Source organism: Scyliorhinus torazame, chromosome 11, assembly GCF_047496885.1.
Source record: "Scyliorhinus torazame isolate Kashiwa2021f chromosome 11, sScyTor2.1, whole genome shotgun sequence".
NCBI lineage: Eukaryota > Metazoa > Chordata > Chondrichthyes > Carcharhiniformes > Scyliorhinidae > Scyliorhinus > Scyliorhinus torazame.
In genome coordinates this window covers 48411254-48438578 of record NC_092717.1, presented here as the reverse complement: position 1 = coordinate 48438578, position 27325 = coordinate 48411254, and the positions used below count along the sequence as shown (strand labels likewise).

Below are 27325 nucleotides of genomic sequence, written 5' to 3'. Positions count from 1 at the left end.
GTTTGTCAATGTTGGCTCCTTGAAAGTGCTATCCAGTTAGTTCCACACCCTTGCTCATTTCCCATGGCTTGATAGATTTTCTCTTTGCAACCATGCATTAATTAGCTGCCAAATGTTCTGGCTGAATCTGTTCGCATCAGCCTTGCAGACAGTGCCTTCCAGATCATAGCACCTGTCTGTATAAACAGATTGTACCCCGGTTCTTTTGGTTATTATCTTAGGTAATTTTGCCAAATATTTTAGACTTTGCCTACAATAACATTCCTATCAGAAATCCCTTCCTGGAGGAGGAACTATACAACTCGCTGTTCAACAGCAAGAGGGAACAGTGTTCTTTAAAGCCATCAGCCCAAACAAGCAAGAAGCTGACTGGCTTTAAAGGCAATGAGAAGTAGATGGGAAAACAAACCATTCCCAGGGTCTTATTGTCTTTCAAGGGATTTGAAGGTCCAATGAACCTCTCAAAGACACTGGAAGAGAATGTGGAAGAGAATGTAGAAGCAGGAAATAATGAAAGCACAGCGAAGACCAAGGACGCAATTCTCCGTCCACGTTGTGCTCTCGCTCGAGCAAAACAAGGCCGGTGAATAATGGGAGAGGCGGAAGATGAGAACTGGGCCGGGGGCCAAATTCTTTGCAATGCAATCAGCCCGTTCCTGTGGGCGAAATCGGGATCCCACCTTAGCGTGACGAGAAACCAATTATTACCACTTAAGCCCTATTTCCATACAATTACCAGGAGCCACCCCACATCCAGCAGCCTCCCCGACAAGTGGTCACACTGGCGCCGATTAGTACTCCTTTTGAAAAACGTGAACCTGACGGATGGACTGTTGTGGGGAGCTAAGGAAGTCACAAACAGTGAGCCAGGGGACACTGGGCATGCTGTGTGTTCCTGTATCGGGGACAACCCTTTCCTGTCTGCCCCACTGACCACCTATAACTCACACTAACCACAGCTGAAAGCTATTGCTAATAGGTAATTAGCAATTTTAGTTAAGTGTGCACTTCACACATGCCAAGTGGATCCCTGTGGGTGGGCGAGCCATGTAACATGTGCGACTCATTGCCTATCATCCCATTCACACCTTGATGCATGGGCACTGTGCTTGAACACTGCGGGAGGCAGCACCACAGATGCAGCGACCAGCCTTAAATCACCCAGAGTATGGGCCCCAGCCCTGGGCACATGTCCACGGCAGGGTGTGCGTGGGCAGGGCATGTCGGGTGTGGGGGGCACCGGGGGGTGAGGGGGGAACATGCCTGGGGATGATGGAGGCATGGGATTGGTGGTCGGCCTGCATTGCGGAACAAAGATTCAAAGGTATCATACTGGTGTGGTGAGGGATTTTAATGTTCCTTGTACAAGTGTACACCACTGCCCCACTATCCCAATTGTGTCACCCCACTATCCCCAACCTCCCTCCCTCACCCCCCAAAACCTCCCACAACGCATACTCCACTCCTTACCCCCACCTACCCTCGCAATCCCAGTGCTCTCGGTGACCCTTGATGTGCGTGGCCTTCCTTGCTCTACTACTAGGTCTAGGTATATCCCCAGGATGTACATCAGAGGTGGAGGCAGCCAGCTGCTTACCTCATCCCGTGGCCTTTGATGCCCTGGCGGGAATCCTCTGGGGCTGGAGGGCCACGGCATACATGTCGGTGGCACATGCATAATGTGGTGCCCTGTTCTGGGTGCTGGCTGCGGAACTCAACCTCGTTAGAAGGATTGAACTTGGGGGAGCTGGTGGCCACTATCGCCAGTCCATAGAATGGGTCTGGTTGGCCACTCAGCGCCCCCTCCACCCAGTCGTTGCCCATAGGGCCCAGCGGTTCACCTCAGAATGGAGGGGCAGCTGGATTGAGCCCTGGCTGCCCCTGCGTCACCTGGCTCTGCCAGCCCTAGCGGCTCCCCAATATCTGCACCATGGTTTTACGCCCTTGGCGATGCTCCTCCGTGATTGGGCCATGCTCTGCAGAGACTCGGCAATGCACACCTGTGACTGGGACAAGCTCCAGGGTGCCCAGGTGGCAGTGCTAAGATGCCAGGCTGGCGGTGCCAAAATACTCAGGGTCAGCGGGAGTTTGAGGGTACCACCCTGCCCAGTGCCCAATCACTTGGGGGTCTCCAATGGCCTGCGAGATACCTGCCGTTTTGGTTATGCCTGGTCCACGGACCGAAGTGCTAAATGGCGCCATGGCGAGGTCACCCAGACAAGGCCGTTGGTTCCCAGGCACCGGGAGAATAAGGCGCAAACATAGTCAACATAGGCGAAATCCAGATTGCGACATCTTGCAAAGCATTTCAAGTTTCGCAAAGTCGGGCGTGTCGAGGTCATTAAATCACACCCTATGTGTCAATTTGGGTGACCATGACGGCTTGCTCCACTTCCTCAACACGTTTCTGCCATAAGGCTTGATATTCGCAGTGATGTCTTCAGTGTTGGCAAATAACTGCAGATTTGCATTTGCGGAGAATACTGCCCTCGTAACATATGCAGCCATCTTCAACAACATAAAGTTCACCTTGAATTGGGCCTAAGCAACATGGAAGAATATTTCCAGAAATAGAAAGTCAAGCTCTCCCCACAGAAAACAACAGTCACTGCATTCCGTCTTGATAATAGGAATGTTAATCAATTCCTGAAAGTGATCTTCTGCAGTATTGTGTAAAATGACCAGACCAGTCTAGTTCTGAGTGACCACCTGAAGAAAGTGCCCATCAAGGTGAAAACAGGGGTCATGCTGGCAAATACAAGCTGGGGATCATCAGCACCGGTGTTTTGGACATCATCCCCTTATGTACTCTGTAGCCAAGTGCTATGCATGGATACAGACCAGTCACACTCCACTTGCTGACGTCCAGCTGCAATGTGATGTTCCACTGGAACCCTAGAGGCAACTCCAACACGCATACCAACACACCTATGTAGTCGCACATCAGTCCCCATTCATTCCCCACAATGCCACAACTCTCCAGGAGGTCCAGTGAATTGAAGAAGATGAACATCTCCCCCTCCACCTGGGTATCATCAGTGTCCCTCATCAGTTCTTGAAGCTTAGACTTGTGCATTTAACCTTTTGACAATGTGACTTCAACCCTGATGAACCTTGGAAAACACACAAACCCCTCATCAAAGACCCAACACAGAAAATCCCTGGTTTCAATCTTTCATTAGGTTCATGCGTAACCCTAAAATGGGTAACCCACGCAGACATGGGGAGAACGTGCAGACTCTGCACAGACGGTGACCCAAGCCGGGAATCGAACCTGGGACCGTGGAGCTATGAAGCAACTGTACTAACCACTGTACTACCGTGCCGCCCGCCACTGTGTTACCGTGCTGCCAATACTGTGTTACAGTGCTGCCACCACTGTGCTACCGTGCCATCCCCACTGTGTTACCGTGCTGCCACCACTGTGTTACCGTGCCATCCCCACTGTGTTACCGTGCTGCCACCACTGTGTTACCGTGCCATCCCCACTGTGTTACCGTGCTGCCACCACTGCGCTACCGTGCCACCCGCCACTGTGCTACCAATGGAAATCTTACTTGGGAGGGCTGCTGTGGAAATGTCAAACTGGCACATTTGAAGCTAACTTTCCAATGGTGCACTGTTGGTGGTCAGTGTCATGCTTTACTTCACTGCTTCCCTACACTACACCTCACAACGAGATGCTTGATGTTAACATGGATGTGGTAATCCCTGAGACTCTATCCCTAACTTGGAACTTCACTAGGCAGGAGCATACGTCACAGAATTGACCACCAGAGTGTTATGGCACTGTCTTCCCTCCAAGTATGGGGCATCATTATGTGCACGTGTACCACAGAATTGACCCCATAGTGTTAGAACCTGTCTCCAAACCTGGTAGAGGGTTCCACGAGGTAGGAATGTGTACCACAAGATTGGTCTTTGATGCACTAAGCGTCAAGAACCACACAGACATGTGAGACTTTAACCAAGGCTTTAATACACTACATAGGAAGCTTACCCGACACAGACGACCCCAGACAAAATGGGTCAGGTCTCAGAAGCGGGGTCTTATACCTACTCCCGGGGGAGTGGCCAAGGCGGAGCTCTCCGTGGCCAGGTCAGGTTACATATAGGTGACCGAACCTCTACAGAGCTACAGTACAATGCACAGTACAATACACAGGATTACAGGGCCACGTTACACACAACTATTATATAACTATGTACAATGCTAGGGAAGTACAGTGGTGTATCACCACATTCACCCCTTGTTTAGAAGGAAGTCCGCGGTGAAAATATGGAGTAGCAAACACAGTGAACAAACAGGGAGTAACGAACAGAGTCCATCAGGAGGTTCCGTGTCATCAGAGGTCGAGACGAACGATGGGTTTGGTCGATCTCTTTGAACGTCGGAGCTGCGGCGCTGAGGTAGTGTCTGGCGGTATCCGTGCTGTCGGTGGTGCTGGGTCGCGAGGCGGCATGACGTCCCCCACCACTTCGGCTGGCTCGAGGCGAGACTGCGGGATGACAGCGGCTGGTACGGAGTAGTAACAGGCCGAGGGATCAACGGGAGCAGAGAGGGAGCGGGGTGGAGGTTGCGGGGCGGGGGCGGCAGGAGCCCCAGAGGGGGCCAGGTCCTTGATGGAGATGGTCTCCTCACGCCCGTCGGGGTACGCTATGTACGCGTACTGTGGGTTGGCGTGAAGGAGACAGACTCTCTCCACCAGGGGCTCCGCCTTAGAGGTCCGCACGTGCTTGCGGAGCAGGACGTCTCCCGGGGACAGGAGCCAGGATGGAAGCGCTGTCACGGATGCCGATCTTCTGGAGAAGAGAAACATCCGCTCATGAGGGGTAGCATTCGTTGCAGTACACAAAAGGGACCGGATGGAGTGGAGTGCGGCAGGGAGGGCCTCCTGCCAACGGGAGACTGGTAGGCCTTTGGACTTGAGGGCTAGCAGCACGGCCTTCCAAACTGTCGCGTTCTCCCTCTCCACCTCCCCCGGGGGTTGTAACTGGTCGTCCTGCTCGAGGCAACGCCCCTGAGACTGACGCAGCTCCTCACTCATGAAGGAGGAGCCCCAGTCACTGTGAATGTAATTGGGATAACCGAACAGCATGAAGAGGTCGTGCAACGCTTTGATGACAGTGGCGGAGGTCGTGTCGGGGCAGGGGATGGCGAAGGGGAACCGCGAGTACTCGTCGATGACATTGAGGAAGTACGTGTTGCGGTTGTGGGTGGGGAGGGGCCCTTTGAAGTCAATGCTGAGATGTTCAAAGGGGCGGGTAGCCTTGATTTGGTGCACCTTGTCTGGCTTGTAGAATTGCGGCTTGCACTCCGCACAGACTTGGCAGTCCCTAGTCATGGCCTTGACCTCCTCGACTGAGAAGGGCAGGTTGTGGCCCTTGGTGTAGTGGTAGAACCGCCTGACACCCGGGTGACAGAGGTCATTATGTAGTGCCCGCAGTCGGTCATCCTGTGCGTTGGCACAAGTACTACGGGACAGGGCATCAGGAGGATCATTGAGCTTACCTGGCCGGTATGAGATACTATAATTGTAGGTGGAGAGTTCGATCCTCCACCGTAATATCTTATCATTTTTGATTTTACCTCGTTGTTTGTTGTCGAACATGAACGCAACTGATCGTTGGTCAGTAACGAGGGTAAATGGTTTTCCAGCCAGGTAGTGCCTCCAGTGCCGGACGGCTTCCACTATGGCCTGTGCCTCCTTCTCAACAGAGGAGTGGCGGATCTCGGGGCCTTGGAGTGTGCAGGAAAAGAAGGCGATGGGCCTGCCCACCTGGTTGAGGGTGGCACCCAGGGCAAAGTCGGAGGCATCGCTCTCGACTTGGAATGGTGCAGACTCGTCTACCGCATGCATGGCGGCTTTGGCGATAGCAGTTTTTAGGAGGTGGAAGGCCTGGCAGGCCTTGGGTGGGAGGGGGAATGAGGGGGAACGGAGGAGGGGTCGGGCCTTGTCAGCGTACTCGGGCACCCACTGGGCATAGTAGGCAAAGAACCCGAGGCATCGCCTCAGTTCTTTGGGGCAGGTGGGAATGGGGAGTTCGAGAAGGGGGCGCAGACGGTCGGGATCGGGGCCGAGGACACCGTTCTCCACCACGTAGCCAAGTATGGCGAGGTGGGTGGTGCCGAAAACACATTTTGCCTCGTTGTACGTGAGATTGAGGCGTTTGGCAGTTTTGAGGAATTTAGTGAGGTTGATGTCATGGTCCTGCTGGTTGTGGCCGCAGATGGTGACGTTGTCCAGATACGGGAAGGTAGCCCGCAGTCTGTTCTGGTCCATCATTCGGTCCATCTCCCGTTGGAAGACCAAGACTCCATTGGTGACGCCAAAGGGTACCCTAAGAAAGTGGTAGAGGCGGCCGTCCGCCTCGAAGGCCGTGAAGTTACGGTCCTCCGGGTGGATAGGGAGCTGGTGGTAGGCGGATTTCAAGTCTATGGTGGAGAACACCCGGTACTGTGCAATCCGGTTGACCATGTCAGATATGCGGGGGAGGGGATACGCATCAAGCAGCGTGTACCGGTTGATGGTCTGACTGTAGTCAATGACCATGTGGTGTTTCTCGCTAGACTTGACTACCACCACTTGGGCTCGCCAGGGGCTGGTGCTGTGAGCAATGATCTTTTCCGAGAGAAGGCGCTTAATCTCGCTCAAATGAATTGGCGGTCCTCGAAACTGTAACGCCGACTTTTAGTAGCCACGGGCTTGCAGTCGGGGGGAGATTAGCAAACAGTGAAGGGGGGGGGGGGATCCTGAGCGTGGAGAGACTACAGGTGGGACCCGGGGGGGGGATCAGGGAAGAACTGGGGGTTGGAGACCGTGAGGGGGAGGGGGGCGTTAGAATGCAAGGTGAGGCTGCGCAGGTGGCATTGGAAGTCCAGGCTTAGGATCGCGGCGGCGCAGAGATGAGGGAGGACCATGAATTTGAAATCCTGGAACACCGCGCCGTTCACTGAGAGGGTGACGACGCAGTAGCCCGAAACCTCAGCCGACTGGGAGTTGGAGGCCATGGAAATATGCCTGCGCGTGGGTAGTACCTTGTGGGAGCAGCGGCGCACGGTGTCTGGGTGGAGGAAGCTCTCCGTGCTGCCGCTGTTGAAGAGGCAGGTAACAGTGAAACGATTTACCTGAACCTCCATGGTGGATCTGGCGAGCTGATGCGGTTGGTCCTGGTCGAGGACGATGAATGCGATGGTGGAGCTGTTGGAGAAGGGTGCCGGATCCGGGGAGCGGCCTGCGGAAGAAGGTGGCGGCACCCAGGCGTCGTAGGCTGCTGTAGGAGGCCAGGTTGCTGTCGTTGGCTGCATCTCAGTTGTTTGCAGCATTTCGGTCGAACCGGAAGTGACGATCGGCGGCGGGGCGGGCCCAGAAGCGACGATCGGCGGCGGACCGGAAGTGACGTGCAGCGGACCGGAAGTGAAGGAAGCCGGGCCGAGGATAATCAAAGATGGCGGGGCCCCTGCATCGCACATGTCGAATAGCGAGCCGGGAACGGAGGATGGCGGCACCCCGGAGTAGCAGGCCGCGGTGTTGGACCCCGAGGCAGTGGTGGAGCGGCAGACGTTTGCAAAATGGCCTTTCTTGCCACAGGCTGAACAGGTAGCATCTCTAGCAGGGCAGCGTTTCCTGGGGTGTTTTGCCTGGCCACAAAAGTAACACTGGGGCCCAGGCATTATTTTTACTGCTGGTGTGGCCGGGTGGGCCGTGACTTGCAGGGGTTGTTGCTGGGCGGGCGGCAGAGAGGTAGCGGCCACGTAGGGAACGTGGGCAGGCGCATAGGAAGTTTGGGCAGGAGTGTAGGACGCATTATTGTCATAGGCTGCCTGTTGGGCCTCTGCCATAGTAACTGCCGTGTCCAGAGTCAGGGTAGTTTGTGCCAGTAGGAGTTGGCGAATTGGGACGGAAGCGATGCCGGCTACAAAGGCATCGAGCGCCAGGGCCTCAGTGTTCTGCTCAGCGGAGACTGCTGGCGCGTTGCAGGTGAGCGCGAGGGCACGGAGGTCCCGAACGAACACGGATAGGGTTTCACCCGGCTGCTGGTGCCGGGAGGCGAGGCGGTGGCGGGCGTAAATAGAATTAACAGTTCGTGCATACCGGCTTTTGAGCTTCACAATGGCATCGGCATAGGTCGTTGTTCCCGTGATGAGGTCGAAAAGCCCGTAGTCGAGCCGTGAGTACAGGAGGTTGAGTCGGTCAGCGTCCGTTTTGGCGAAGGCGGAGGATGCTTCCAGGTAGGCCTCGAAACACCGGAGCCAGCAGTTGAAAAGGTGATCCGCGCGTGGAGCGTGGGGGTCGAGCGAGAGCTTGTCGGGTTTCAGAGCAGCCTCCATTATAACTGTAGTGTATTAAATTGATGCACTAAGCGTCAAAAACCACAAAGACATGTGAGACTTTAACCAAGGCTTTAACACACTACATAGGAAGCTTACCCGACACAGACGACCCCAGACAAAATGGGTCAGGTCTCAGAAGCGGGGTCTTATACCTACTCCCGGGGAAGTGGCCAAGGCGGAGCTCTTCGTGGCCAGGTCGGGTTACATACAGGTAACCGAACCTCTACAGAGCTACAGTACAATGCACAGTACAATACACAGGATTACAGGGCCACGTTACACACAACTATTATATAACTATGTACAGTGCTAGGGAAGTACAGTGGTGTATCACCACAGTCTTAAAAAACTTTAGAATGAACTCCAAACTCATATAATTACAAAGTCTTAAAGTATAACTTAGGCAAAGTAGTTAAATTATAAAAGATCTAGCAATTTCACAGAGAATTGTTCATCTAAACAGTTTGGGTGCATTTTATGGTAGTTGGTGATGTATTCCCTGCCCCTGACTGAAAAGTCTGTGGTCAGCTCGTCCACTGAAACCCAGCTACCTCGCACTGATATTACACCGAGAGCAACCTTAATTGTTTGTTTGCACCTCAGACGGGGATGGAATTCCTGTCCTGGAGAGCTGCCGGACCATCTGATTGGATGGCAGCTCTGTTGTCCTAGCAGCAGTAGGATCGAGTAGTGGCCACTGCTGAGACCACAAGCAGCCCCTGAAGAAGACTGGTGGCATTCAGGGAAGTCTGGGGATTTTGGATGAGTCAGCCTGGCAGATCCCAGAGAGGGAAGGAGATGGGAGCCTGTGATTTAGAGACCAGGGTGGGATAATTAAATGGTGTGGAGCTGGGAGAGGGGGGCTGGATTGCCTCTGGTAGACACAGGGCACTCCCCAAAAGACGTATCCCCCTTTCTGCCCAATAGCAACCTATGCAGTGAAACCTAGTGGGTGTCTCACCTTCCTCTGATACATATATTGTAGCTCAGGAAAGTCCTCAATGGCTACTCATGGTAGAGCTTTAGGCAGCCCATATATTATTTGTATCATTTTTGCAAGTGTTTAATGTTAAACTATTTAATTGTTGCAGAATTATCCACATATTTCTGACTTAGAGGTAACCAGGATTGGGATCTCTGTTGCGGCTTGGTTTGGATCTCTGTTTTCCTGATGTTGCAAGTTAGGGCTTTGCTGATTTATTAGTTATTTTGAAGCATCTGCTTTTGTGAACCTAGGATTTAACTACACCAGAGAGCCGAGTTAAGTGTTCGGGATTGTGGGTGTAAAAGGCATGTCCTGCTGTGAGTTCAGTTCATGAGTTAATTGCACCCAGTCTGAGAACCTCTTTTGGGTTCTCTGTGCCTCTGTGCACTTGTGTGGAACACTGATCGCATTCTACTCAGCCTCTTGATTTTGAAACAGGTAGACATGGAGGACTGACAAAAGCCGATGGGTTTAGACCAGTCAGGGGAGGGGGTGGACAAGTGGAGAATGGGAAATGAGAGGATGGATGAAGGAATAAGGGGCAAGGAGAGAGAGAGGAAGGCGGAGAGTGAAGAAGGGGGACAACCCCAAGTCCCATTTGCCCAACAACCCTGTACTTGCTGACATATATCAAAAATTACTCTGAAACAGAAATAACTTATTAAGGAAAGGAAACAAATGCTTAATTTTCTGAAAATGATTTGATATCCAGAAGGATCACTCTTCAAGATCAGTGTGAGGGGCTCCTGGTTCACCAACGCCTTAAAACCCTTCTTCTTAGATTCAAATTCTCCTGTGGCCTTGCCCCTAATTATCTCAGCAACCTCCTCCAGTCACGATCCACCAAAAATTCTTGAGTTCTTCCAAATCTGGTCTCCTGTGTATTACGCAACCTTCTTTGGTCTAACCTTGGTGGCCGGGTCTTCAGCATTCTAGCGTTGGAATCCCTTCCTCAAATCTTTGCCTCTCCGCTTTTCGCTTCTCTTTTAAGATGCTCATTAACCCAACCTCTTGGACCAAGCAAGAGTATATATAGTGCTGCACGTCCTGGCAATCTGAAATGAAACACAGGAATGGTTGGAAATACTCAGCAGGTCAGGCAGCATCTGTTGAGAGCGAAGCAGTTTACATTTCAAGTCTAACGTGACTCTTCCTCGAAACTGTGATTCTGCTGAGGTGGCAGTAGTCCTGCCTCTGGGGCAGAATATGGGGGTGGGGGTGGACCAAGTTTTGATTGGCAACGTAATCTGGAGAAGCTGGCAAAGTTCCAGCACAGGCAGGCTCAAATCGATATTTCCTTTTTTTGAAAAATATGTTATTGAGGCATTTGTATTATAAATTTTAACATAATAAATAACCACACACTTAAGAAAAACAAAACCCAGCCAACATGGCTTACATAAACAACACCCCAACAGCAATTCCCCACCAACCAACCCCACCTTACCCAATTGGATTTTTCAGTGACTCAACTGGGTTCTGGACGGGCAGGCCATATGCCATCTTTCCTGTCGCTAGCAAAGTGGCATGGTGGCGGGAAGGCACTGAACGTGTCAGCTGATGCCCTCACGCACCATATCACCAGCCTTCTCGCCTCTGAGACCGTGCCCAAAGGTCACATAAAATTCAGCCCAGCATTCCGTGCCCCTTTGTCAAAATCACATCCTCTCTCTTTGGCTAAGTGTTTAATCACCTATCCTAATGTTTGATTGTCGGCTCAGTGTCAATTTTTGTCTGACTAGACATCTGACACATTCCTTGACAAGTTTTACAAAGGCAAAGATGCTACATAAAAACAAGTGATTATAGATGTGGGCATGTTGAATATCTTGAATGGGTGTGTCTTGCAATTTTGTCTATGGAAGGTCATATTTTGGGGCTCAGTGATGGGCTATTTGGGTGGAAGTTGGTTTGTGTACAGCTCTCCCACCCGCCCTCCTCCTCTAACCTAATAATAAAACCCATTGGTCTGAGGTAAGTACCATATTTTGTTACATTATTATTTTTTATAAAAGATTTAATTTAGTTGTTAGCCAGATCTTGGTAGAAAGTTAGAGGAATGGCAGGGAAGGGAGTGCAATGTTCCTCCTGCAGGATGTTTGAGGTTAGGGATGCAGTTAGTGTCCCTGCTGATTTTACCTGCAGGAAGTGCTGCCATCTCCAGCTCCTCCAAGACCGAGTTAGGGAACTGGAGCTGGAGTTGGAAGAACTTCGGATCATTCGGGAGGCAGAAGGGGGTCATAGATAGCAGCTTCAGGGAATTAGTTACACCAAAGATTGGAGATAGGTGGGTAACTGTAAGAGGGGCTGGGAAAAAGCAGTCAGTGCAGGGATCCCCTGCGGTCGTTCCCCTGAGAAACAAGTATACCACTTTGGATACTTGTGGGGGGGACGACTTACCAGGGGTAAGCCATGGGGTACGGGCCTCTTGCACGGAGTCTGTCCCTGTTGCTCAGAAGGGAAGGGGGGAGAGGAGCAGCGCATTAGTAATTGGGGACTCTATCGTCAGGGGCACAGATAGGAGATTTTGTGGGAGCGTGAGAGACTCATGTTTGGTATGTTGCCTCCCAGGTGCAAGGGTACGTGATGTCTCGGATCGTGTTTTCCGGGTCCTTAGGGGGGAGGGGGAGCAGCCCCAAGTCGTGGTCCACATTGGCACTAACGACATAGGTAGGAAAGGGGACAAGGATGTCAGGCAGGCTTTCAGGGAGCTAGGATGGAAGCTCAGAACTAGAACAAACAGAGTTGTTATCTCTGGGTTGTTGCCCGTGCCACGTGATAGTGAGATGAGGAATAGGGAGAGAGAGCATTTAAACACGTGGCTACAGGGATGGTGCAGGCGGGAGGGATTCAGATTTCTGGATAACTGGGGCTCTTTCTGGGGAAGGTGGGACCTCTACAGACAGGATGGTCTACATCTGAACCTGAGGGGCACAAATATCCTGGGGGGGAGATTTGTTAGTGCTCTTTGGGGAGGTTTAAACTAATGCAGCAGGGGCATGGGAACCTGGATTGTAGTTTTAGGGTAAGGGAGAATGAGAGTATAGAGGTCAGGAGCACAGATTTGACGTCGCAGGAGGGGGCCAGTGTTCAGGTAGGTGGTTTGAAGTGTGTCTACTTCAATGCCAGGAGTATACGAAACAAGGTAGGGGAACTGGCAGCATGGGTTGGTACCTGGGACTTCGATGTTGTGGCCATTTCGGAGATATGGATAGTGCAGGGACAGGAATGGATGTTGCAGGTTCCGGGGTTTAGGTGTTTTAGTAAGCTCAGAGAAGGAGGCAAAAGAGGGGGCGGTGTGGCGCTGCTAGTCAAGAGCAGTATTACGGTGGCGGAGAGGATGCTAGATGGGGACTCTTCTTCCGAGGTAGTATGGGCTGAAGTTAGAAACAGGAAAGGAGAGGTCACCCTGTTGGGAGTTTTTTATAGGCCTCCCAATAGTTCTCGGGATGTAGAGGAAAGGATGGCGAAGATGATTCTGGATAAGAGCGAAAGTAACAGGGTAGTTATTATGGGAGACTTTAACTTTCCAAATATTGACTGGAAAAGATATAGTTTGAGTACAATAGATGGGTCGTTTTTTTGTACAGTGTGTGCAGGAGGGTTTCCTGAAACAATATGTTGACAGGCCAACAAGAGGCGAGGCCACGTTGGATTTGGTTTTGGGTAATGAACCAGGCCAGGTGTTGGATTTGGAGGCAGGAGAGCACTTTGGGGACAGTGACCACAATTCGGTGACGTTTACGTTAATGATGGAAAGGGATAAGTATACACCGCAGGGCAAGAGTTATAGCTGGGGGAAGGGCAATTATGATGCCATTAGACGTGACTTGGGGGGGATAAGGTGGAGAAGTAGGCTGCAAGTGTTGGGCACACTGGATAAGTGGGGCTTGTTCAAGGATCAGCTACTGCGTGTTCTTGATAAGTATGTACCGGTCAGGCAGGGAGGAAGGCGTCGAGCGAGGGAACCGTGGTTTACCAAGGAAGTGGAATCTCTTGTTAAGAGGAAGAAGGAGGCCTATGTGAAGATGAGGTGTGAAGTTTCCGTTGGGGCGATGGATAGTTACAAGGTAGCGAGGAAGGATCTAAAGAGAGAGCTAAGACGAGCAAGGAGGGGACATGAGAAGTATTTGGCAGGAAGGATCAAGGAAAACCCAAAAGCTTTCTATAGGTATGTCAGGAATAAGCGAATGACTAGGGAAAGAGTAGGACCAGTCAAGGACAGGGATGGGAAATTCTGAAGAGATAGGCGAGATACTAAATGAATATTTTTCGTCAGTATTCACTCAGGAAAAAGATAATGTTGTGGAGGTGAATGCTGAGCCCCAGGCTAATAGAATAGATGGCATTGAGGTACGTAGGGAAGAGGTGTTGGCAATTCTGGACAGGCTGAAAATAGATAAGTCCCCGGGACCTGATGGGCTTTATCCTCGGATTCTCTGGGAGGCCAGGGAAGAGATTGCTGGACCTTTGGCTTTGATTTTTATGTCATCATTGGCTACAGGAATAGTGCCAGAGGACTGGAGGACAGCAAATGTGGTCCCTTTGTTCAAAAAGGGGAGCAGAGACAACCCCGGCAACTATAGACCGGTGAGCCTCACGTCTGTAGTGGGTAAAGTCTTGGAGGGGATTATAAGAGACAAGATTTATAATCATCTAGATAGGAATAATATGATCAGGGATAGTCAGCATGGCTTTGTGAAGGGTAGGTCATGCCTCACAAACCTTATTGAGTTCTTTGAGAAGGTGACTGAACAGGTAGATGAGGGTAGAGCAGTTGATGTGGTGTATATGGATTTCAGCAAAGCGTTTGATAAGGTTCCCCACGGTAGGCTATTGCAGAAAATACGGAGGCTGGGGATTGAGGGTGATTTAGAGATGTGGATCAGTAATTGGCTAGCTGAAAGAAGACAGAGGGTGGTGGTTGATGGGAAATGTTCAGAATGGAGTACAGTCACAAGTGGAGTACCACAAGGATCTGTTCTGGGGCCGTTGCTGTTTGTCATTTTTATCAATGACCTAGAGGAAGGCGCAGGAGGGTGGGTGAGTAAATTTGCAGACGATACTAAAGTCGGTGGTGTTGTCGATAGTGTGGAAGGATGTAGCAGGTTACAGAGGGATATAGATAAGCTGCAGAGCTGGGCTGAGAGGTGGCAAATGGAGTTTAATGTAAAGAAGTGTGAGGTGATTCACTTTGGAAGGAATAACAGGAATGCGGAATATTTGGCTAATGGTAAAGTTCTTGAAAGTGTGGATGAGCAGAGGGATCTAGGTGTCCATGTACATAGATCCCTGAAAGTTGCCACCCAGGTTGATAGGGTTGTGAAGAAGGCCTATGGAGTGTTGGCCTTTATTGGTAGAGGGATTGAGTTCCGGAGTCGGGAGGTCATGTTGCAGCTGTACAGAACTCTGGTACGGCCGCATTTGGAGTATTGCGTACAGTTCTGGTCACCGCATTACAGGAAGGACGTGGAGGCTTTGGAGCGGGTGCAGAGGAGATTTACCAGGATGTTGCCTGGTATGGAGGGAAAATCTTATGAGGAAAGGCTGATGGACTTGAGGTTGTTTTCGTTGGAGAGAAGAAGGTTCAGAGGAGACTTAATAGAGGCATACAAAATGATCAGGGGGTTGGATAGGGTGGACAGTGAGAGCCTTCTCCCGCGGATGGAAATGGCTGGCACGAGGGGACATAACTTTAAACTGAGGGGTAATAGATATAGGACAGAGGTCAGAGGTAGGTTCTTTACGCAAAGAGTAGTGAGGCCGTGGAATGCCCTACCTGCTACAGTAGTGAACTCGCCAACATTGAGGGCATTTAAAAGTTTATTGGATAAACATATGGATGATAATGGCATAGTGTAGGTTAGATGGCTTTTGTTTCGGTGAAACATCGTGGGCCGAAGGGCCTGTACTGCGCTGTATTGTTCTATGTTCTATGTTCTATGTTCTGTTTGGGGCTTAGTTTTGCAGCGCAAGAAATCTGGTGTGTCTGTACAATCATTAGCAGCTCACTCCCTAGTCATTGTCAGTGTATGCAGCCTCTTGCTGTCAAAGATTGGATTTCCATGTTGTCATAAAGATACACACTGCAGTGTTTAATCCCAATATCCTTGCAAGTCCTGAGGCAGGCGATATTTATATATTATATATATTTCTGAACAGTGTCTGCTTAATGGAATGAAAGACGACTCACTGCAATTTTGTACTTGCTCATATATTGTGTTGGATGGAACCACAGCAGCTGTAAATGCTGTTTGCATTAATGATACCAAAGCAAACTGTACTAAATCCAAACACAAGTTCTTATTTGTAGGACAAGCAAGTTTAAGCATATATTATATTGGCCATTCTTTTGAGAACAGTGGGGCTGCAATTTTACTTCAGACAATTGCTAGCAAAACCACATTTTTCCCTGGCGTATCTGACACTGACAGCAAACTGGGGAGATTTCCCCAGCGATTCTGCTATTTCCTCATTTATATAAGATCAGGGTAGATCATGCAGCCCCTTGAGCCTGACCCACCATTCTATTAGATTCTATTAGATTATGGCTGATCGGCACTTTAACACTGTTTACCTGTCTTTGCTCTATATCTCTTAACCCTTACTTAACAGGATTCCTTTGATCTTATTCTTGTATATTTTAAATGACCCAGCCTATTGCTACTGCAACACCTTTTTACTTTTATCTTTGTCTGCGATTCTACCTTCTTGCCACCACCCACAACATTTGCCAAGAGTTTTATGGCTTTTTAAGGGAACATTGTAAAAAAAAAACTTCCAGAAACGGTGCATTCACCCTTTGGCAGTGCCTGTAATTGCCTCTGTACAGACCTGGAGCAATGGAATTGGTTTCCCTTGATTGTTACCTTGTCTAAACGCAAGGGTCTGCAGATATATTGTTATGACTGGGTGAGAGGGGGTGAACTGGCTCCCCTTAACTCAACCTCCTCGGTTGCTCACAACAAAGGTTTAAGTTTTTGTTCACGGGGTCGTGCCTTTTCCAAATCAGAATATATTTAACTGTTTAAACTGTGTAATAGGAGCTGCTAAAAACAAGGTTCTCTTGCATCAAAGAGAGGGCAAATTTATTAACAACTAAACCTGAGAAAAATAATAGAAACGTGACTTCAAGCATTCAGCCTTCATGCTGTCATTCGGACACATACACGCATGCACACACACACACTCAGGTGTCAGAAATGAGGGGAGCTAGAGTTCAATAAAAAATGGGAAAATAATTGACAGTTAAGTATCCTTTAATTATCCTTGATGTGTAAATTTTAAACACGGTGGCCATTTTAGGTTCGCTGGTTTCTTGGATAGGTTCAAATATAGAAGATGTTGCAATTATTATGAGATCTCGGTTCACTGGTAGGTTTCTTGTCGAGTTTGTTTCTTGAACCAGGTGTCACTCTTATTCCAAAAGAGAAAAAGGGAGAGAGAGCAGTCGAAGGCCTGTTTCCCCTGATAAATATTTTCTTGACACTGCCTGTGTCACTTGCAACCTCTCTCTAGTAGCTGGTCAGCCTTGTCTTGAAATACTTCGCCCATTGTGTATTTTCAAGAGGTTTTGTTTGGCTCCGGCTGTGGCAGCTATTGTTTCAGTATCCAATATGTTGCATTTTTAATGTCTCTTCCCTCCCCTTTCATTTGCTCAAAATGTATTAATTTCTTTTTTTAAAGCTATTTTGTTCCAAGTATACACAATATCAACAAAGTACATAGTCCAACAAAACATGTACAATTTTTACTCTTTTGAACCTTCCCCCTCAACCCCGTGACAAACAGTTCCTCAAATAAAGTCAGGAACAGCCTCCACCGCACATCAAAGTCCTCTTCTTACACTTTCAGAGAGAACTTAATCTTCTCCGGCCAAAGAAATTTGTACAAATCCCCCAGCCAGGCCGCCACCCCCAGTGACGTATCCAACCTCCAATTCAATAGGATCCTTCACTGGGCGATGAGAGGTGAAGGCCACGACATCAGCCCCCTTCCCCTCCAGCAGTTCAGGCTCCTCCGAGATCCAAAGATCGCCACTATAGGGTCCGGCCTGACCATCCTGGATAACGTCCTAAGCACCGCCTCCCCAAAACTTTCCAACTTCTCGCAGCCTCAAAACATGTGAGCATGATTCGCCGGCCCTCACCCACACTTCTCACACCCACCTGTTATCCCCTGGAAGAACTCACTCATCCTAGCCTGAGTCTTGTGTACCCTGTGCACCACTTTGAACTGAATCAAGCTCTACCTCGCACAGGAGGAGGTTGAGTTCACCCGCCGCATTGCCTCACACCAGAGTCCCCATCCTATCTCCCTCCCTAACTCCTCCTCCTACTTCTGCTTTATCCTTGCCACCAGTGTCTTGCCCTGTTTTCCCAACCACCCATATATGTCCGCAATCCTGCCCTCCCCCAAGTCATCAGGGAGAAGCAGTTGTTCTAATAATGGGTACTCTGATAGTTGGGGGAATGCCAGCAACTCCTTTCGCATGAATCCCACACCTGCATATACCTGAACTCATTTCCCCTCGGTAATTCAAACCTCTCCCGCAGCTCGTCCAATTCAGCAAACTTCCCCTCTGAGAACATATCCCTAACTAGCCCCAACTCCCCACTTCCCATACTTCCCATCCATCACCCACAGCTTAAACCTGTGGTTCCCTCACAGTGGCGTCAACACCGACATTTTATCCAAATTAAAATGTCTCCTCAACTGGTTCCATATCCTAATAGTCGACTCCACCACCGGACTCCCCGTGTACTTCTCCGAGGCTAACGGCAATGGGGCCGTCACCAGGGCAAAGGCTTCACACTGCTTGTGCCCAAGGGTGTTTATTGTGTTTTACAATTCCACACTCACTCAATGGTGCCACCCCTTCCCATCCCCCAGTGCCCTCAGTGATCCTCGATGTGCTTTGCTTTCCTAGCTCTACCCCTACGCCTAGGTGTGTCCCCTGGATGCACATCAGACTTGGAGGCAGCCAGTTGCTTACCTCGTCCCGTGGTCTTCGATGCTTCTGGCGGGCGTCCACGGGGGTGCTCTGGAGCTGGAGGGCCCTGGTGCACTTGACGGCACACGCACAGCCGTGCCACCTTGGCACATGTGCTAACTGTGAGACATGGCCATATCAGAGGGGTGAAACTCGGGGGAGCTGGTGGCCACCGTCACCACTCCATGGGACAGGTTCGGGTAGCCACCAGTGCTCCCTCCTCCTGGGCGTTCACCTTCCAATGGAGGGGCAGTTGGTTTAAGCCCCGGCTGCCCCTGCATCATCTGGCTCTGCCAGTCCTGGCGGCTCCCCGATGCCTGCACCATCGTGTCGAAACCCTCGGCAATGCTCCTCAGTGACTGGGACAAGCTCTGCAGCGCCTCGGCCATTCCCACCTGAGAACAGGACATGTCGAACAGCATCTCATTAAGGTCAGCCTGGTACTGGGTCACATCCCCCAGCGCGTTGGACATTCTGCCGAGACCCTCAGCCATGGTCGTCACTGACTACGCGATGTCTTGGACACCTTTACTAATGTTGCCGACGTCATTCACCAGGCTCTCCACTGTGAAATGAAATGAAAATAGCTTATTGTCACAAGTCGGCTTCAAATGAAGTTACTGTGAAAAGCCCCTAGTCGCCACATTCCAGCGCCTGTTCGGGGAGGCTGGTACGGGAATTGAACCCGCGCTGCTTGGCCTGCTTGTCTGCTTTCAAAGCCAGCTATTTAGCCCTGTGCTAAACCAGCCCAGATGGTTGTCACTCTAGCAGTGTTGGCCTTGTTGCCACACATTGCCAGCGACATCTCTTGCGCCCTCAGCCGCTGGGACTCCTATAATCGGCTATGGATCTGCTGGAGTGTCGCTGACATCTCCCTCCGAATAGCCTGACTGCACCCCACCGACTCCATCAGCTCCGGGAATATCTCTTCCATAGGCTCTGCATCAGGCTGGTATCGGGCAGGATCCTGGGATCCAGCAGATTTCTGACTGCTGACTCACCTGGGGGTTCCCACCTCCATTTGATGTACATCAGCAGCTGTGTGGTGCTCACCAGATTGTGCCCCCGAAGCCTGACCACTAACATTTCCTGCGAGATGCGTGTATCTGCGCTGGTGGAGGGTGGGGGTGACAGCTGTGGCGCCTCGATCATTTCTTCCTCGGAGTTCCCCTCCTTGATGGGCTCCTGGGAGGCTGGAGAAGGGGCTACCAGAGATGGGCCAGTACCGTCGGCTGGAGGACCTGCGGGAAAATGGACATACAGTCAGCGTGAGGGATGGATCAGTCAGTAAGGCAATAAGGCGATTGGGGTGTCCTTTTTTAAAGGGTGCCCACATCCCATATCTAAAGGTAAGTTCAAGGTCTCCCACACCCTCAGCTCACATACGTTGCGATCCCCACCCCCCCGCTGACATGGGAAAAACAACCGCAACCCTCAACCCCAGAGGGGCAACCTCCCACTCTCCTTCATCACTGAATGTCCGCGTCAGGCTCCCACACCACCCAGGCATGAGAGTGACCCAGCCCTATCCCCATCCCCATCCATCCTCGCTGGCATCAGGACATCACCACCCCCCAGGTGAGCATACTCCACGAAGGATCGCTGGGTGCCCCCCACCTTTCAACTCTCTCCTAAGAGACCCCCTTCAGGCCCCCCATTTCAGGCACCCCCATGCACCCAATTCAGGCCCCACCTTTCATGCCCCCCTCACCATGCCCCACCCTACATATACCCCTTCAGGCTTCCCCACTTCAAGATTCCCCCCCCTTTCTGGCCCCCCTCAGGCCTCATGCCGTTGGCACCCGGCACTGGCACTGGCACCTGAGCAGTACCAACCTGGTGCCCTGGAACTCCTGCTGCCTTGGTAACTTGTTGGGCCTTGGTTCATGTCAAACTTTATATAGTTTTCTGGGTAAACAGCGCATCTGTGACCTGTCAAATGATCCTGTGGCCTGCGAGATGCCACACAGGTCTCGTATTCAATCTTGGTTTTGATGTTTGGTACCAGGGGAGTGGAGTGGATCAGGAGGTATGCCCACCCTACTTCTGACCCTGTGCCAAATTCTAATTCTTGGGTTTCAGTGTTTGCATTACAAAGATATTTCCTTCCTTGAGGATTGTTTGTAGGTCTCCTTTCTATTGGGGAGTTGCTTGTATGAATGACGGTTGTGTGGTATTTACCTGTTTTTTATATATACTGTAATCCTTGCTGAGCAAATATATTTTTTGGTACCCTTCACCTTTTTTATAGATAAGATGAGTAGTGTCACAGCAGGTTGGTGAGTACGTGGTTTGGTATAGAGGTGGTTGGTATGGCCTCATTAATCCTCATTGTGGTTGAGGAAATCCCACGTTAGAACTATTGGTATTGTGTTTTTCTTTTGTACTCATGTTATTTTGGGATCATGGAATCATTGCTTGTCCCCTCTGAAGGTACAGATTGATCATGTATCCTGGATAAGACTGGGTTCTTTCTTCTTCTGTCATTAGTGTCTCCGGTGTTGTGGCAGTAGAGGGAAATATGCACTGGTGCATGCCGAGGTGTGGTTGGTTAATCCTAGGATATCTAGCCTTTCTTGGATTCGTATTGTAAACTTGGGTTGCGTGGGTAGTGACAATGGTTACTTGATTACTTGGCTCATGGAATGTACATTGGGCATCCTATTGTTGGGGTTTCTTTAATGAGGGGAAATGGGTGGAATTTTGTTGATGGCAGGGCCTAAGTTGCACCTCTGGTTTGCCTACAGAAATGGGGCAGATTGCATTGTTCAATATATAAGAGCAATGTGAGTACCCTTGGCCTGTCGGTCCCTATTCCAACATGTCGTTGACCCTAGATTAGCTCGATTGAGTAGATTAGAGCAGTTGTAACTGTGTTTACCCGGGTCAGGTGGAGGGTATATTGGGTGGGGGAGTAGGTCACCATTCCCTGGGATGCCCCCTTTTGGGAGCTTCTGGACTTCTCTTTTTTTTAAAATTTGGTTCTCTTGGGGAGGTAGTATCCTGTTGGCTCTGGGGCCGGAGTACGAGTCTAAGTGCTTCAGTTCAGCGCTGTTGGAGTCTTTGTTTGGTTTGAGATCAGGTTGGATGGGGAGTAGGTCACCCTCCTGCAAGTGGCTTAGGCTCCCCTGGTGGACATTATCGTGTTTCTTATGAAGTTATGCTGTTCTGTCCCTGGTACCCTTTCTGCGATTGCTAGACCATGTCTGAAGTCTATTGACTCATCCTGTTGTTCCTCTCTTTATCTGGGTAGAGGAGGCGTTGATACAGGTTCTGTTTGTTGTATTTAATTCTAGAGGGTTCCCCTTATCTTGTCAGGAGGAGGAGAACTGTATCCCTTCCCGAGATATCCTGTTGATGGGTGTCTTGATGGTTCTTCTCCTTTTTGGTGGGGTTTCCTTGGTGTAAAATGGTTTAACTTTTCTGTTAAGGGTTAGGCCTGAACCATGCCTCTGATTTGACTGTTGTTTAGTGAGTGTTGGCATGGTGTAAGTATATAGTTTACTGGCTCTTGTATAGGAGACTGTTCACTGTCAATCCACATCTTGTACCGATGGTAGTATCCTATTGTTCCTCTTTTTCTGAGGTATCCTTTCATTGTTTGGAGGTCTTGGGATGCTGAGTTGGGTCCCAATTGGGTGTATTTTATCCCATAAGGTTAATTGTGTAGCTCTGTCCTTGTTGTCCTGTGGAGGAGGGCGTGCGCCACGGTGCCTTGTGCTCATAGCTATATCTTGTTATCCTGAGATCCCCCACTCTTTCTGGTATCATAGAATCCCTACAGTGCAGAAGAAGGCCATTCGGCCCATCATGTCTGCACCGGCTCTTAGAAAGAGCACTCTTCTTAAGCCCTCACCTCCACCCTCTGCACAAAAGAGATGCTGACTCCAACAGTTACAATGGTTGATAATCTGAACCATTTGTATGAGTATTTGCTGGTCTTTTCTGTATATATGTAGAATAATGATCACTCTGCATTGTACTAGATTTGGGGGATTTGTTGTGTCTTGTGGTTAAATGTAAAATGAAAAACCTTCAATAAAAATATTCATTTAAAAAAAAGAAACTCACATTGCGCCCCACACAACCTTCACCCCACACTCCAAGGTCTTGGGGTGTCACGGTGGCACAGTGGTTAACATTGCTGCCTCACCCGAGGGACCCGGGTTCGATTCTGACCTCTGGTGACTGTGTGGAGTTTGCACGTTCTCCCCGGGTCTGCATGGGTTTCCTCCGGGTGCTCCGATTTTCTCCCACAGTCCAGAGATGTGCAGGTTAGATGGATTGGCCATGTTAAATTGTCCCTTAATGTCCAAAGGTTAGGTGGGGAAATGGGGATAGGGTGGGGGATAGCGCAAGGGATTGGGCCTAGGTAGGGTTTTCTTTCAGAGGGTCGGAGTGGACTCAATGGACCGAATGGCCTCCTTCTGCGCTGTAGGGATTCTATGGATTCTGTTTCTAAGTATTCATTGTCAGCCGTGGCATTTAAACTGATCTTCAGCACCATCCCTGCTCCATGGATCAATGTGTCCATTTTTTGAAAATGTATTGCAGTCACGACTGGCGAAGCAGCTACAGTTATAATGCTCCCTCGGAGGAGGCGGTGGGGTAGTGGTATTGTCACTGGACTAGTAAACCAGAGACCCACAGTAATGCTTTGGGGACCCAGGTTCAAATCCCGCCACTGCAAATGGTGAAATTTGAATTCAATAAAAATCTGGAATTTAAAAAAAGTCTAATGATGACCATGCAACCATTGTCATAAAAATTCAACTGGTTCACTAATGTCCTTTTCGGGAAGAAAATCTGACGTCTTTACCTGGTCTGGCCTACATGTGACACCAGACCCACAGCAATGTTGTTGATTCTTAACTGTCCCCTCAAGGGTAATTAGGGATGGGCAATAAATGCTGGCACAGCCTGCGACCCCCACGTCCCATTAACAAATAAAAGAAAATGACTGCTGTTGATCAAAAGGTTGCCTTCATATTGTTTTTGTGACAAGAAAATCAAATTTCTTCTCCCATGTAGTTTTTAAAACGCTCTTGGGTCACTGCCAATCAAATGATAAGAACTAACTATTCACAAGTCTGGCGGATGAGAATTCCTATGAATTATACTTTGCAGTTCCTGAGGTACCCATGGACCTATGATTTTTATATGTAATGAATAAAAATACCATAATCTATAAATTCAGGTTTTTCGAGACATTTCGCTAGGGCTGTTGAATTGAAGGAGAGTTCCTGCCCCAGCCGTCTCCACAGAAGTTTTTTTCTAAAAGACAGATTTTGCTGGCACTGTGTCACCAGCTAATAACGTCATTGGTTTTCCTGCACATGCACAAGTCTGCATGCCCAGACGGGTGTCAGTGGCCACCTTGAGCAACAGTCTTGCATTAGCAGTAATGTAAATGTGATGTGGTGTTAAAATAGTAATAGTGTTTTGTCAAACACCCAGTACATACCTTTCATGAATTGCAATTACTTCCTCTCCCACTTCCTTCTGCTTCTACGTGGTGCATCCCCAGTGTTTTCAGCAGGGGTATTGGCAGACTGTCAGGTCCCTGCTTTGTCTGCTCAGGTATTTTTGGCTAATGCCCCTTGGGTCTTGGAGCCCTGTCAGATTGCTCCAACAGTACCTGTGCAGGGGCAGCATCAGCCACATAGAGAGCAGGTAACTGCACAAGGTGAGGGGATGGGGAGGGGGAGGAGGGGGTGTTTTGGAGGGTTGCACCATATCAGCAACATATCACACTTACCATTTCGCTCCAGCACACCTCGCTGCAGATCAGTTACGTACTCTGAGCATAGATAATTTATCTTCCATCCTGCTTAATGTGACTGACATCTCCTGTGCGGCTGTGGTCATCGCCTGCATAGGTTCCTTGGAGAGCTGTGTTCTTTGCACCGTGGAAGCTCTCGAACAGGTGTTTTTTTTAAATATAAATTTAGAGTCCAATTCATTTTTTCCAATTAAGGGGCAATTTAGCATGGCCAATCCACATACCCTGCACATCCTTTGGGTTGTGGGGGCGAAACCCACGCAAACACTGGGAGAATGTGCAAACTCCACACGGACAGTGACCCAGAGCCGGGATCGAACCTGGGACCTCGGCACCGTGAGGGCAGCAGTGCTAACCACTGCACCGCCGTGCTGCCTCCTATAACAGATGTTCTGACAGGGTCCTTGTGCTACTGATCCCCGAGTGATTCAGCTGGACCTCAACAGCCTCTTTGCTGCTGAGGCGAATGCAAGTCTGCCAGTTGCTGCTGTTTTTCTAGCCTACTCTTTTTTTCAATGATGGTCCCTGGGACGTGTGAGCTACAGAAGGTGAGGTACTCACCCGATGTAGTGTAGTCAGTGAGAGTGACGATCAGCATCCCATTGCGAGTGGATTGAGGTGAGTGGCAGTAATGAATGAATGAATGGGGAGATTAAAAAATACATAGAAAGTGAACCATGGTACTTTTCAAACTGGGTATGAGGAATGGTGGGATGGAATATGCCCGGCATGCTTGGAAGAATGAGGAGATACAACGGGGGCGATTCTCCCAAATGGAGCCCAAGTGTTCGGGCCGTCATGAACGCTGTCGCGTTTCACAATGGCCCACAGAGGGCCAGCACGGTGCTGGAGCGGGTCACGCCGCTCCAGCCTCCCTTCCCGGTGCCAAATGGGCCCCACACCAACCTGCGCATGCATTGTTGGGCCATGCCAACCTGCGCATGCGCGTGGGACTTCTTCAGCGCGCCGCCCTCGACTCAACATGGCGCCAGTTTTCAGGCGCAGGAAAGTAGGCCCGGGGGGGGAGAGGCCGGCCCGCCGATCGGTGGGCCCAGATCGCAGGCCAGACCCCCTCAGTGGCCACCCCCTGGGGACTGAGCCCCCCTCCCCCACCAACCCCCCCCCCCCCCCCCCCCACAGGCTGCCCCCCATCCATGCGCGCAGAGTTCCCGCCGGCAGCGACCATGGGTGAACGGCGCTGGCGGGACCTTGTCGTATCTGCGCAGCCACTCGGCCCATCCGGGCCGGAGAATCGGCAGCCCCGCCAATTCCAGCTGCCGGCGCCACGCCAACTGCGCCGGCGCAAATGGCAGCGATTCTCCGCACCTCGGGGAATCGCCCGCCGGCGTCGGGGCATCGTGGCGCGGTTGCGCTGATTCCCCGGCCCGGCGCGGGGCTCGGAGAATCGCCCCCAACATACAATAAAGAATACAATTCAAAAACTAGGGATGGATCAGAGGGATCTTGGCGGCAGAGCAGGTTGAGAAATTATAAAGGGAGCGCTTTAACAAAGTGACATTTCGGGTGGATTTGGCTGGGCGTTTCTCTCTGACTCTGTCGGTGAGTTCCCCACTGCTATCTAATCACGCTTAATCAATTGTTTGGACCCTGGGGAGTTTCTCACTGGGCTAGCGCATTCTTATAATTTTTTTCATCACTGGGAGCTGAACTCACTGACCAGACCAACTCCTCAGAGAACAGGCCACCAATTGTAAAGGGTGCCCTGATTTCTACAAAAGCTTGAGGGTCCCAGCCACGCCCTACTCACGGGCAATGTCATGCCCCACCCACATGGACATCACCCCCCCCCACCCCCCCAAAGTGAGGACACCCTGCTATGGTGTCACTAAGTCCCCCTAACACACACAAACACAAACACACACACACACACACACTTTCAGGCCTTCCCTCACCCCTTTCGGGCCCTCCCCTTTTAGGACCACTTCATACCCACCCTTCACCTCACCACCCTTCATATCCCCTCATCCGTCCTTTCATGTGCCTGGCCTCCTCGCTCCCTGATCCTTTGCAGTGGCACCTCGGCACCTTGGAAGTGCCATGGTGACAGTGCCAAGGTGCCAGCCTGGCAGTACCAATGTGTCTGGGTGCCAGAGGGGAGAGCCAGGGTGCCACCCTGCCCTCTGTCTGACCATCCAGTGGACCCAATGGCTGGGAGACCCCCCCCCCCCCCTAACCCCCACCCACCCCAGGTGCCATTCTGCCTCATCCACGTTTGTGTGGACAAGTACTGAATGGTGCCCAGCTGGAGGTCTCTCTGCAGAGGCCGATAGATGCCGGGAGCTGGTTAGATCCAATGTCAGAATGGTTAAGTGGCTCCATAAACCTACTTAGCCGTGCAAGACCTGGGTCCCACCCATTGTGAGTGGGAACCAGATCACGACACCTGGTTTGATCTCATGAGGCATTACAGCTGTTGGGAAACCCTGGCATTTACTGACCATGTCCCGCTCTAATTCCATCTGGAGGCGGCCGATACATCCCGCCCATAGAGTACAAAAGCAATGAAATGATGGTGAATCTTTATAAAACATTGGTTGACCTTAACTGAAGTATTGGGATGGTGCTCTCTTTGGTTGGCTCTGAATATGGCGGTCAATATGGTCGCCTTCCTTAATTCTAATTACGTTTGCTCTGGAGTCGCCAGGTATCTCGATACCGCCACCAGGTTCAAACCTGAATACTGATCAAAGACTCGGTTCACCAGTTAGTTAGTTCAAAGTCAATGCTTATTTATTTCCATACACAGTCAATATCTACTCATGCACGAAACTCTACAGACTGAACTATCACTACTGCTAAAGCCTATACTTAGCTTCAGGCGCCCACTCAGTCAGAGGAACAATGGCCGTTGTTCAGATCTGAGGCTGCTGGGGTCGAACTGGTGAAGGGGAACAGCTAAGGTCATCCGTCTGGTAGCGAGCGTTGACCTTGAACTTACTTGCTTCTGGTGCAGCTGGTGGACGGGTCTCTCCGCTGTGAGAGCCAAGTCCAAGAGAGCGATTCTCTCTTGGGGGCTCCTTCTAATACCCAAAGGGGCTTCGCGCTCTTTTGGGCGGGCTTTGAACTTGGCCCCAATCAATCGGGCCATTTCTTGATCATTCCTGTTGATTTCATCCAATAAAGGGGTGGGTCCCTGATGGCTGGGCGTGTCCTAGGCGGCCGTTGGCCTTCTTTGTTCCGGTCTCCTCTGGCGCCGGGGTGTCTGCCTTA

General features: G+C 50.5%; 1 protein-coding gene across 5 annotated transcripts in view; it reads left to right on the top strand.

The window, feature by feature from the left end:
- The window catches only part of amph (amphiphysin), a 452493-nt gene that overhangs the window by 116925 nt on the left and 308243 nt on the right, over nucleotides 1–27325 (top strand). The window lies entirely within an intron of this gene.